At 43.4% G+C, this 10,832-nt stretch overlaps 1 protein-coding gene across 1 annotated transcript in view; it reads left to right on the top strand.

The window, feature by feature from the left end:
- The first annotated feature begins 778 nt into the window (after positions 1–778).
- Positions 779–10,832, top strand: part of MID1 (midline 1) — a 381,356-nt gene continuing 371,302 nt past the window's right edge. Inside the window, exon 1 of the mRNA XM_057538393.1 lies at positions 779–955. The gene's annotated coding sequence lies outside the window, so the exon portion shown is untranslated. The remainder of the gene's footprint in view (positions 956–10,832) is intronic.

Below are 10,832 nucleotides of genomic sequence, written 5' to 3'. Positions count from 1 at the left end.
TGTTTTGAGCCTAGAGTTAGACCTTCCACAGAGTACTTTTAAAGATACATTTTCTTATCTTCTGAAGTCTAGGAGGTTGTTTAAAATTTTTTCCATGTAATTATGCAGATTCACAAGTCTTAGATTTCTTTCCTGAAACCATCAAATAACACTTCAATATGTGGGCTCAGGAGGGTTATTTCAGGGAATAAATAGATGTCATTATGTGTCATTTCGCCCATCAAAAAAAAAAAAAACAGTAGCAATTACTGCATTGTAAAAGGAGTAAACTCAAAATGATCTTATTGCATAATCTACTAAAGGCCTGGGAAAGTTGAATAACTATTAGTTACTCTGCTCAAATAAGGCATTGGAGTCTTACTTGACAGAGGTTTGTTCGTGTTCTTTTCCCATCACATGTTCTGTTTGCTTCTTTGAAAATCATTTCAAGACAAGTTATATCCTATGCTTCGGTTTCCCTCTCTACAGTGTCTTTATACAATATAAGGTCGGTCATAGCTCATGATATAAAATACTAGCTGTTGACTCACACTAGAAGAGCCAATTTTACAGACTGCCGGGATAAAGATGATTTTAATTAAATCGCACAAATCCCTTTGTACTGCAACCAAACCATACGCAGGCTGGCTGACTGAGCCATTCTGGCGTGTGGAGAGTTAACCGGGTTACCAGGCTTCCTAGTTAACTTCTTTCACCAGGAATGCAATTCGTGTTTACCTATATAAGGAAACCTGTTAGGCTGACCTGAGTTTGGCGGATTTTTGCGCTGACTGGGAGGCGTGGAAGCACACAGCCCGGAGAGGGGGAGTGATTCCGAGCTGGACAGAGCAAGCTCCCTGAACGCCCCAGTCATTCAGCTGACCCGAGGCAGCCTGCTTGGAGGACCTACAGGTTTGCCTCTTCCAGATCACAGTTGAGGAACAAAAACCCCGTCCTAGGAAAAATGGGGAAGCCGGTGAGTCTTACCGATCTCTCTCTGCTTGCTTCTGCTAAGGGGCACGCCTCATTGCTCTCACCCAGGAAGCAAAGGGAGGGGCGCCGCTCAGCCTCTCACTCCACAGCTCCTTCCTGAACAAACACAATGCTTCGCAAATACCTCCAGACAACTTTTCCTGCCTGTTTTGTACCCCAAGAATCCACAGAGGCAGTGATTTTCGCTCCTTAGACATTCCAGAGAGTGTTTTTTTTTTACTAGCCAAGAGTTTCTCTCCCACCGCGATGAGCAAACTTTCTCATCTTTGTTGCACTCTGAAAGAGTGGAAATGAGCCCTGGGGTGCTTTGCGAGAAGGCTGAGTCCCCCAAGGAAGTAATAGTAAATCTAAGTGGGGTTCTTAAAACCACAGGCAGTGTGATAGTCTGCAGAAGTGCAATTTGTCACTAAAAAGGCAGTCTGAAGGTATCATTTTTCATTCATGCGGCAGCAAAATCCTTGCATCCTGCACATGTAATAAAGGACACCTTCTGAGACACTGAGGAAAGAAAGAAGCCGAGCGGGGCTCTTTGTTCTAGACAATGTAAAGAAGCCCACTCTTGTATTTTGACAAGTAGCGTATGTCTATTTATACATAAGGCAAGAACGATGAATAAAGGCTTTATGTCAAAGGCATTGCAGTCGATTGAGTTAAATTTTGGCTCTATTCTATATGTAGACAAAAATTGAAATCTGAATGTAATTAAACATGGAAATGTGAAAGTGTTTAACAGACTTGCAGGGGAATTTTAGTAATACTCGGGAATGGTCAATTATCAGAGGCAACTGAGTGAGAAAGAAGAAAAAGCTATTCCAGCTGAGTTCTGGGGCGTAGGTAAAACTTTTGAAAAGAAAGTCGATTTTTTTTTTTTTAATAGTATAGCCATCCAAAGCGGTTTTGGAATTGGGTACAAATTTTTATTTTTTTATGGCAAGGTGGTTTTGTTAATTGAGTGAGCTTGGATAATTGTTTTGAACGATTTGACTGTTCATCTCGCAGAGAAATATTGTCGTTTTCTGTCGCAGCGACTTAATCCTAAGGGTTTGGGGAGCAGGCAAGTGGCACAAAGACCCAATTTCCAATTTCTCATATTAAGAAATTATTATTTTTTAATTAATTTCAAGAGAAGTAATCAGCGCAAGCAAGCAGATTTGAGAGAATGGCCACTTTTTTAAAAATTGCAAGTCATGGTCCATTCCCTAGTGAGGCTATTGGTTCAATACAGGGATTGGCAACTGCTTATTCATAAAAACAAAAGCTATGGCCAGTTTTATTTAGCGCTCTCGACTTGAAAAAGCCTTACTGTTCGCGGTAACACAGTTTAAATGAAACCTGCTCACCTCGATGGGAATGAAACCGAGAAAAGCAGTGTGTGTAATACAGTAGATGTCTTAGTAAATAAAATTAATAACACAAGCAGCAGAACTGAGAAGACTAATGCAAATGTTTTAAAGCTTGTTATCTCCTAGGTGCTGCTCAGAAAAACAGGAGTCTTGATATTGTATTGCTTTTGATGGGAATTAGCAACCCAGGAGACACAAAACACTATTTTAAAATACACGGTTAATAACAGATGTTTACACCGGCTTGTCTCACCCTGCCGAAGAGATGGCCCCAAGCCAAATCAACTAGCACGTCTGCCATTTTTTCTGTGAGTTGATATGTACGCAGTTATTATACACTAATTACATCAACAGCCAAAGGAATATATAACCAGAAAGATAGATAAGTCTCCTAGGGTGAGGAGCGCTGGGGGTAAGCTTGGGGTTTGGGGAATCTCCTGTTTCGAGTTCTCCTTGCCAGTGTCTTATGAATTACTGTCAATGACTGGGAGCCCTGACTCCTGAATCTACTTACCTTTGGCTCCTCAGGCAGCTCATTTGGGGGCAGTACTAGTGATTATTGTATTTAACACCTGGCCATTAATAGAGTTCCAGGAAGATTCCTTCTTGAAGGTTAAAGTTATTTCAGTGCCAGAACTAATCCTGCAATGAGAGGCAGGTAGGATGTGGTGGTGTTGCATTAGCTCTTTTCGAGTCACTGGTGCTGCGTGCTTGTGTGGACGTTGGAACCATTCGGCAGCCTCCTTAGGTCTGTGAGATGTTAGTAAGTGTCCTGGTGAAGGAGGATGAAAAATCCTGGGGGCGGAAAAAGAGAGTAACGGAGCATTAATACGGTCCTTTGCTAATGTGTGTTGTGACTCCCCGAAAAAGTGCAGCATATGGAGTATGGTTTGCTGCCAATTTACCTGATGGCTCCATTTTTTCCTGATCATCCCGAGGAACATTCTCTAAGGCAAAGCTTCCCAACAGATGGGCCACAGAGTACTGGTAGATGATCAGTGGGTTGCAGACATGCCCAGGACTTGATCCCTCTTGGCATCTGGGTCATCTAGCTGGGCCTGGGCTGGGCGTATCCCCCTGCAGGCTATCCGTGGACCACATAGCTTCCTCAATTTGCCCCAGTATGTTGTACAGATAGGGTCAATTGCTATATCTGTCATGATGTGTAAAAGCTAGGAAACCGTCTTTGACAATCCAGGCCCAGAATACAGATAGAGCCAGTCAAAATTCAACTACACGGTGTTAACCTGAGCCTTGGGGCTCAATGTGATGGAAAATACCCTGATTTTTATCATCTTTCATGCTACGGTGGGGATGTCAAGGTCCTCTGTATGTTATCCAGTTTTCCCCCTTTATTCTATAAAGAATTTAAATAAGTATTTGTGCGTGTGTTGCTGTCGTCGTCATTGTTGTTCTATTCTTAAAGATCTCCTGGAAAGCTGATGGCAAAGTGTTTCCTCCTGGGATCCTTTCTAACGTTTTGTTATCATTTATACTTCCCTTTCTCAAACTGCTATCACAGTGTGTTTGGCTGAGATTCTCCTGCCGCCAGTGTGGCCTAGTCCAGAGGCAATGACATAAAAGAACCTGGTTTCAGAAGTTATTTATCAATTGTAAATTCTTTCCTTAGACCCTGTACCAAATTTGTACACAGCATTCCTATCCCTGGTGAACTTTCTCTGGCTTTCTCTGCCTACCATTTGACATCAATTACCTTTTCAAAAACATTTTGTGTTATTAATTCCTGTTACATTCATTCAGCAAATATTTATTGAGTGCCTTTTGAAGTCCTGTGCTAAGTACTCGGGAGGAAAAGCGGGCATACAAGAGACAGATGAATTTAAACCAAATCTTCATGCAACTGATAGCATTTCCGCAAAGAGAAGTCTCATTGCCTGCATGGTGAGCAGCATTTGAAGTATGATTTGCTACAAACTTACTCGACCACTCACTTTTTTGGCTGATCGTCCTGAGGGACACTCTTGAAGTCAGAGCTTTCCAGCTGGTGGGCAGCAAACAGGTAACACACAGGTCAAGATGTTCATGCTTTCAGTGGCCAGATGATTTCCAGGTCAGAACGTGTCCGGTAGATGCCCTGCCGAGCGTCTCTTGGTGACAGGGAGCTGGATGATACCTATTTATATTTTGCTGATGTATTCTTCAAGGCCACATTTTCTTGGATTGTCAGGGGTTCCTAGGGCACCACATTAAGAAGAGAGGTTTCCAGAGTACTAGGTGACTCGAGAGCTTTTATACTGGCTTTTAACCACTGGAAATTACTAATTGTCCAGGGACAATTCTTATGAGGCTGGCAGGAGCACATGCTGTTACTTGTAGGGTTGTAGATGTGAGGCTCAGAGTCAGGGACCGCGAATCAATAACTGGTTTGCGCCAGTAGGATTTTCCAAGTATCTAGGACATTGGCAAAACCAATTTAAAATCTATTTATATTTGAAGAAAGCTTGGCTGGCGAGGTGATAGACACGACTAGACTAGGACTTCTAGTTAAATGTAAAAGTACATTTCCATTTTTTAATTAATTGCTTGCAATCACATGGAAGGGAATCTTCTGTGAGTGAAGCTTTCGGAGAAATTGAGTTACTTTATGTATAGTTGCCCAGGGTTCAGTTAATTTTGATTTTTATTTAAAAGGAAAATGAAAATGGCTAGCAGTGCTTTGTGGAATGTAGCATTCTCAGCTACGCTGGCTGCTTGATAGCTGGATCTGCATAAAGATTGGCTCCAACTGCACACACTGTCTTGTGAGTTGCTCTTCACTTGTCTAAACTTGAGACAGAGATGAAATTAAGCAGAACCCCCTCAATTTGACAGTTTGAGTTTTAACACGTGACAGAATTGGAATTTTGGTCAAAGAGCTCGAGCCAGGAAATCCTGCATTATTTATAGCTATTGTTCTGCAACAGAGGCCTTGGTTATTTAAACCAGAATTATTCCCCCCTCCCCCATGAGTATCTAATTGTGCAGCTATTTCGATCTGTACTGACAGAGTCATCATGTATTGCCTTGGGGAACAAAACCGTACATAAACTACTAGAGAACAGATAACAAGTTTATTCGAACTGATATACTTGGCTTAAAGCTAAGAAACAAAAGAATAGCAGTGTTTCCTAAGTTTCTTCCAAAGTAGTGGATGGTGGCTTTGGCTAAGTCATCTTAAACTTCTCTGGGATTCAATTTCCTCATCTATCACTGGAGACATAAATACACAATTCACTGGACAGTTATGAGTATTGAAAGCACCTAGCACAATGCTGGGCAGGAGGCCAATCAATAAGTATTAGTTGGATGTGAAATGTGTCGGGGTGGATGAGGCATCCTCGAGTAAACAGTTAAGGGGTGGGGACTTCCCTGGTGGTCCAGTGGTTAAGACTCCGAGCTCCCCATGCAGGGGGCCCCGGTTCGATCCCTGGTCAGGGGACTAGATCCCACATGCCGCAACAAAAGATCCCACGTGCGGCAAAAAAAAAAAAAGTCAATTAAGGGGTTGAAGAAGTAGAAGACGAACACTGGTGTCCCATATGTCATTTTGCCCACTCGGTGATTTAAAATATGCTTTTCAGTGAAGCATGATATACTTTCTAATGTCTTGTACCAGGTCCTCTTTTCTAATTTGTGTTACCTGTTCGTCCCCTGTAGGTTTTGTGTTTGAGACTCTTGTTCTAAAGGCTTCGGTAGCAATCTATGTTATCTCAAACATAAGTTTCCCCCTTTTAAGGTGTTTTCCCCATAGTAACACATTTTATAAGCAAAACAAAAAAATACTCATTTGGTACGCATTAATTTGACAGCTTGAAAGCTTTCCAACAGGAGTGGTGGGAGAGACTGGGCTAGTAAGTTCATTGATAAAATCCACTTGTTTTATTAACAATAAGTAGAAATCTCCCTGGCTTCAGTTCATAACAGTGGTTTTCCAGGGGTCTTGAGGATGGACTTCTCTAAGGTGTTATGCCCCCAAGGTTATCCTCAGATCCCATTCTCTTTCTCCCACTCCCCACCCATCACATCCCACCCCAGTGGAATATAACATTTAATCTGATGTCGCCCCTAGGATGTGGACGGGATGTGTCCTGTGGGCTGATGTGGCCTGCCGAAAGTTCACTCCTGGCTAAGGCAAGTGGGGACCGTACGGTGTTGGTTTGATGAGGAAACAGGGCAGCTGTATGAGTCAGCTCAGGCTGCTATAACAAAACAGCACAGACTGGGTGGTCAAATCCCAGACATTCATTTCTCAGAGTTCTGGAGGCTTGTAGATAGCCGTCTTCTCACTGTGTCCTCACATGATGGAGAGAGAGCAGTCTCTCTCTCTTCCTCTTCTTACACGGGCACCAATTCCACCATGGCGATCAGCCTTCGTGACCTCATCTGACCCTAGTTACCTCCCAAAGGCCCCGTCTCCAATATCACCGCACTGGGGGTTCGGGCTTCAACATATGAACTTGGTGGGGGGGGGCACAATTCAGTCCACAGAAGTGGCTTTATCAAAACGTAGATCAAGTGACTCTCTATTTCTGACTTATTTTCACTGAACTTGAGATAACCTCTATTGTAAGATACAGCATTAAGAAAGAAAAAATATTCTTCCATTTAGACCCTAACAGTGTTTTCTTAACATTGAAGCATTTTATGCTACTTTTATTGAAAGGATTCTTCTAGGCTTATTTAGAGCAATGGTTTACAAAAATCATGTATTCCTCCTGTGCATACATAAAATGGAAAATATAGTCAGGATAAACTTTTTAAGATTCCAACTTTGCTAAATCACTTTTCATTTGGAGTTGTCATGTGTGTGCTTTTCTGCACGATGCCATCATGTTCTGTGCCAAAATACAGCATTTTTTTTAAAGAGCTTCTCTACTGTCTCCGAGTCTCTACCAAAAGGTAACAACCAGAACTATGTTCCTTCCTCAAATGGTCCTACCTGGGAATGCAGTTATCCCTTCATACCCCCAGGAATATCCACCAAGTGACTACACTTGTCAGTGCGCTCATTCTTTAGCCCTTCTGACACATTTCCACAAATGTGTTAAGAACCAGCGCTCTTGGTGGGTTCCATTGATCTCCTAGGTATCTGTCCAGACGACTTTCCTCTAGTCCCACCTGAGCCCTAAGAGGATCTCTTTCTGGCCTGGAGGAAACCTTTCCTCCTTTTCATTTCTTGGAGAGGCTTTGCCAAGCATGTGACTTCTCTTCTCCTAATGTGGGGGGCTTGTTTCAAATAATGCCTAGAACTCAATAGAAGTGAGAAAAATATGAACTTCTATGACCAAGAAGGTTCATGGGTGGGCAATGACAATTATATCATGACTGCCCCCTGGGCAGCAACAAGTGTAAGATACATCCCAATGTCAGCCTTGTTAAACTGGAAAGCATTTCCCCCGAGAACTCAGGAAATAGAGTGTATCTCCCCCATCCCACAGGGATGCCTAAAATCTCAGCATTATAGAATGATTTAATTGTCTTTTAAGGTGTCAAGAGTGTTTTAGTAGAAATTAATGGCTCTAGAGAGAGCAACAATTGTAGTTGCCGTATTTACTGCTTTGGCGTGGGTTTCTTTCCCATTAAGATGAAGTAAGACAGCAAGAGCCTGTGAAGATGGGACAAGGGATGGGATAGCGATGAGGATATGGGAATGGAAAGAAAGCAGGAAAAGAGAAAAAAAGAAGCTCAACATTCATTCAACAATATTTATCAAATTCCTGCTTTGAACCAGGCATCACCCTACGTGCTAAGACCGAAGTGGTGCCTGCACTCAAGTACATAACAGTCCAGTGTAGGAGACAAGCGTTGATGACATATCATGCAAACAAGAGTAAAAGTCTGCCTAGAATAAAAGCTATATAGTTATATGTTGCCATGAGATTGTACTGGGAGGATTTAGATGATCAAGGGAAGTCAGGGAAAGCTTCCCCAAGAAAGGGGTGCTTCAACTGAGAGGTAGTAGGAAGGGATGTGAGTCAGTGTTTGGAGGGGTAGGAAATGGCCAGACTGTATCAGGGGGTTTTCAACAAGGGATGACATTTGTCTTTCAGAAAGACCACATTGGCAGCATCCTGGAGACTAGATCGGAGGGCATCAGAGTGAATGTGGGTGAGCCTAAAAGAGGAGTCCAGGGAAAGACGATGTCTACTTGTACTAATATCGTGGAGGTAGACAGGAAGAGAAGTGGGTGGCTTTCAGTTATATTTCACAGGTGAAATAGACAGCAATGGGTAATGAATGGGACATGAGCGATGATGAGGGACCAGGAAGCGTCAAGGCAGACTCCCAGGAATTTGGTCCACCTAACTAGAGGAATAGTGGTGTCATTAATGCTGTAGGGAGCCATGAAAGTTGACCTGGTTTGACAGTAGAGAGAGGAATCATTTGTAGCCTGATGCAGTGGAAGATGCACGAGCTTTGGGGCCGGAAGTCTTGGCGTGGGTTCAAGTCCTCGCTCATCCATTTACTAGCTTTGTGATGCTAAGTCTCTCTGAACCTCAGTTCTCCCATCTTTAAAATGAGGGGAATTCCCTGGAGGTCCAGTGGTTAGGACTCCCCGCTTCCACTTCAGGGGGCACAGGTTCGATCCGTGGTCACGGAACTAAGATCCCGCAAGCCGTGCAGCGCCGCCAAAAAAGAAAAAAAGAAAATGAGGCCGTAAACACCCACCTCACAGGGTTGTTGGGACAATCAACACAACTTCAGATATGGTCGAAGGTCCTACCTACATGAGTTACTATTATTATTCCAAAATCGACCAGCAATGAAGCCTAGAGGAAGAGTGGCTATTTTCAAGAACTTCCGAGGGGGTGGGGTGGGGTGTGAGAGTTTTGACAGCTGAGATCTCAACACTCTGTAAGTTTACCTTAGTGAAGTTTCGCCTTGTTGATAATGTACAGGGCAGCTATTGGCTTCAGCTGTCCAGTGAGTTCCTTCTATTTCATTCCAACCCCCTCTCCTCCTCTCTCTCAGCCTGGATTAAGGGATCCCATATAGGAATAAGCTACATTGCTTTTCTCAGCTGAGATCCCTTATCACTTGTAAGAGGACTATGGGATTTAGGAAAATGTAACCCGAGAGTTTGCACTAACAGATGAGCACAGTCGATTAACTACATACTCCCTGTAGGGTTTGGGTGAAGGCTTTCCCATTCTGTTTTTCTAGCATCAGTTTAGCGGGAGCATTTTATACGACATATGTAATTCCGCTGCCCTTGAGTGACCTCAGCGAATTCCATTCTGGCTTCCAAATATTCCCTCATTAAAGGGAGCCATTAGACAGTGAAAGCTGCAGCCATCGGGTTAGGAAAACGCTGCAATGAGCAGGTGAAAGGGCAGAAGGGGTTACGCCCCCTGTGGAAACCAGGTATTAGCGTCCCTCTCTGCAGGTGCTCTGGCGTTGTAGGATCCTAGTCGCTACCAAAAGTCTCCCCCTGTCGCCTGGTTCCACTTCTTTCCCTCTGTTCTTGACCCACTATTGTCTCTTTATAGCCACATTTCTCTCTCACTGAATTATCAGAAAGATTAAGTGTCCCATCCAGACCCCATTCAGTTATTTTTCCACGCAAGAAACACTTATTTTCATACAGAAAAATGGGTGGGAGAGAGTGGGAGGCATTTTATTTCGTTATTTCACTTGTTTGGGTGGAAGAATGTGACACATTTGTATGACTTTTCGGATAACCAAGTTGTGCTTGGTTCTCCATCTGGATATTTGAGAGTTTACTGTATACACCCAGGCAGGGATTTGGGTGTGTGGGAGGAGTGGAGAAGGAAGTGGAGTGGAAGCTCTTAATCTGAATTAGAAGTCTTAGGCATGCTTTTTTTTTTAAAAAAAGGAATTCCTTTATTTATTTATTTGTTTGTTTGTTTATTTATTTATTTTTATTCATTTTTGGCTGTGTTGGGTCTTCGTTTCTGTGCAAGGGCTTTCTCTAGTTGAGGCAAGTGGGGGCCCCTCTTCATCGCGGTCCGTGGGCCTCTCACTGTCGTGGCCTCTCTTGTTGCGGAGCACAGGCTCCAGACGCGCAGGCTCAGTAGTTGTGGCTCACGGGCCCAGTTGCTGCGCGGCATGTGGGATCTTCCCAGACCAGGGCTCGAACCTGTGTCCCCTGCATTGACAGGCAGATTCTCAACCACTGCGCCACCAGGGAAGCCCCAGGCATGCTTTTAAGACCTTCCTCTTTCCACTACCTTCCCTGCCTTTATAATTTTTTCTCTGTGTGGTCCATTTTGATGCAAATGCATTTCAAGGTATAAGAGCAATTTAAAAAGGCGATTCTAAATCCGAATTGTATCTCCCAGAGGAGCTGCCTTTTCACTTCATAAAGACCCACTTGGCTTTAGTTTTGCTGAGTTCAAAGCAGGAGCACTCAGTAGAAACTTCTAATTAGCATGTGCAATAGCAGTTGGTCCAAGTCTGGATGTTTGAGGAGTCACAATGCAGTAGCAGGAGCTAGACAGTGTCAAACCAGAGAGAGTTCACTTTGTCTGTGAATGTAGTGACCTGCCAATAGTA

Source organism: Balaenoptera acutorostrata, chromosome X (genome assembly GCF_949987535.1).
Source record: "Balaenoptera acutorostrata chromosome X, mBalAcu1.1, whole genome shotgun sequence".
NCBI classification, from domain to species: Eukaryota; Metazoa; Chordata; class Mammalia; order Artiodactyla; family Balaenopteridae; genus Balaenoptera; species Balaenoptera acutorostrata.
Note: the sequence above shows the minus strand (reverse complement) of the source record. Positions and strands in the feature narration are given on the sequence as shown.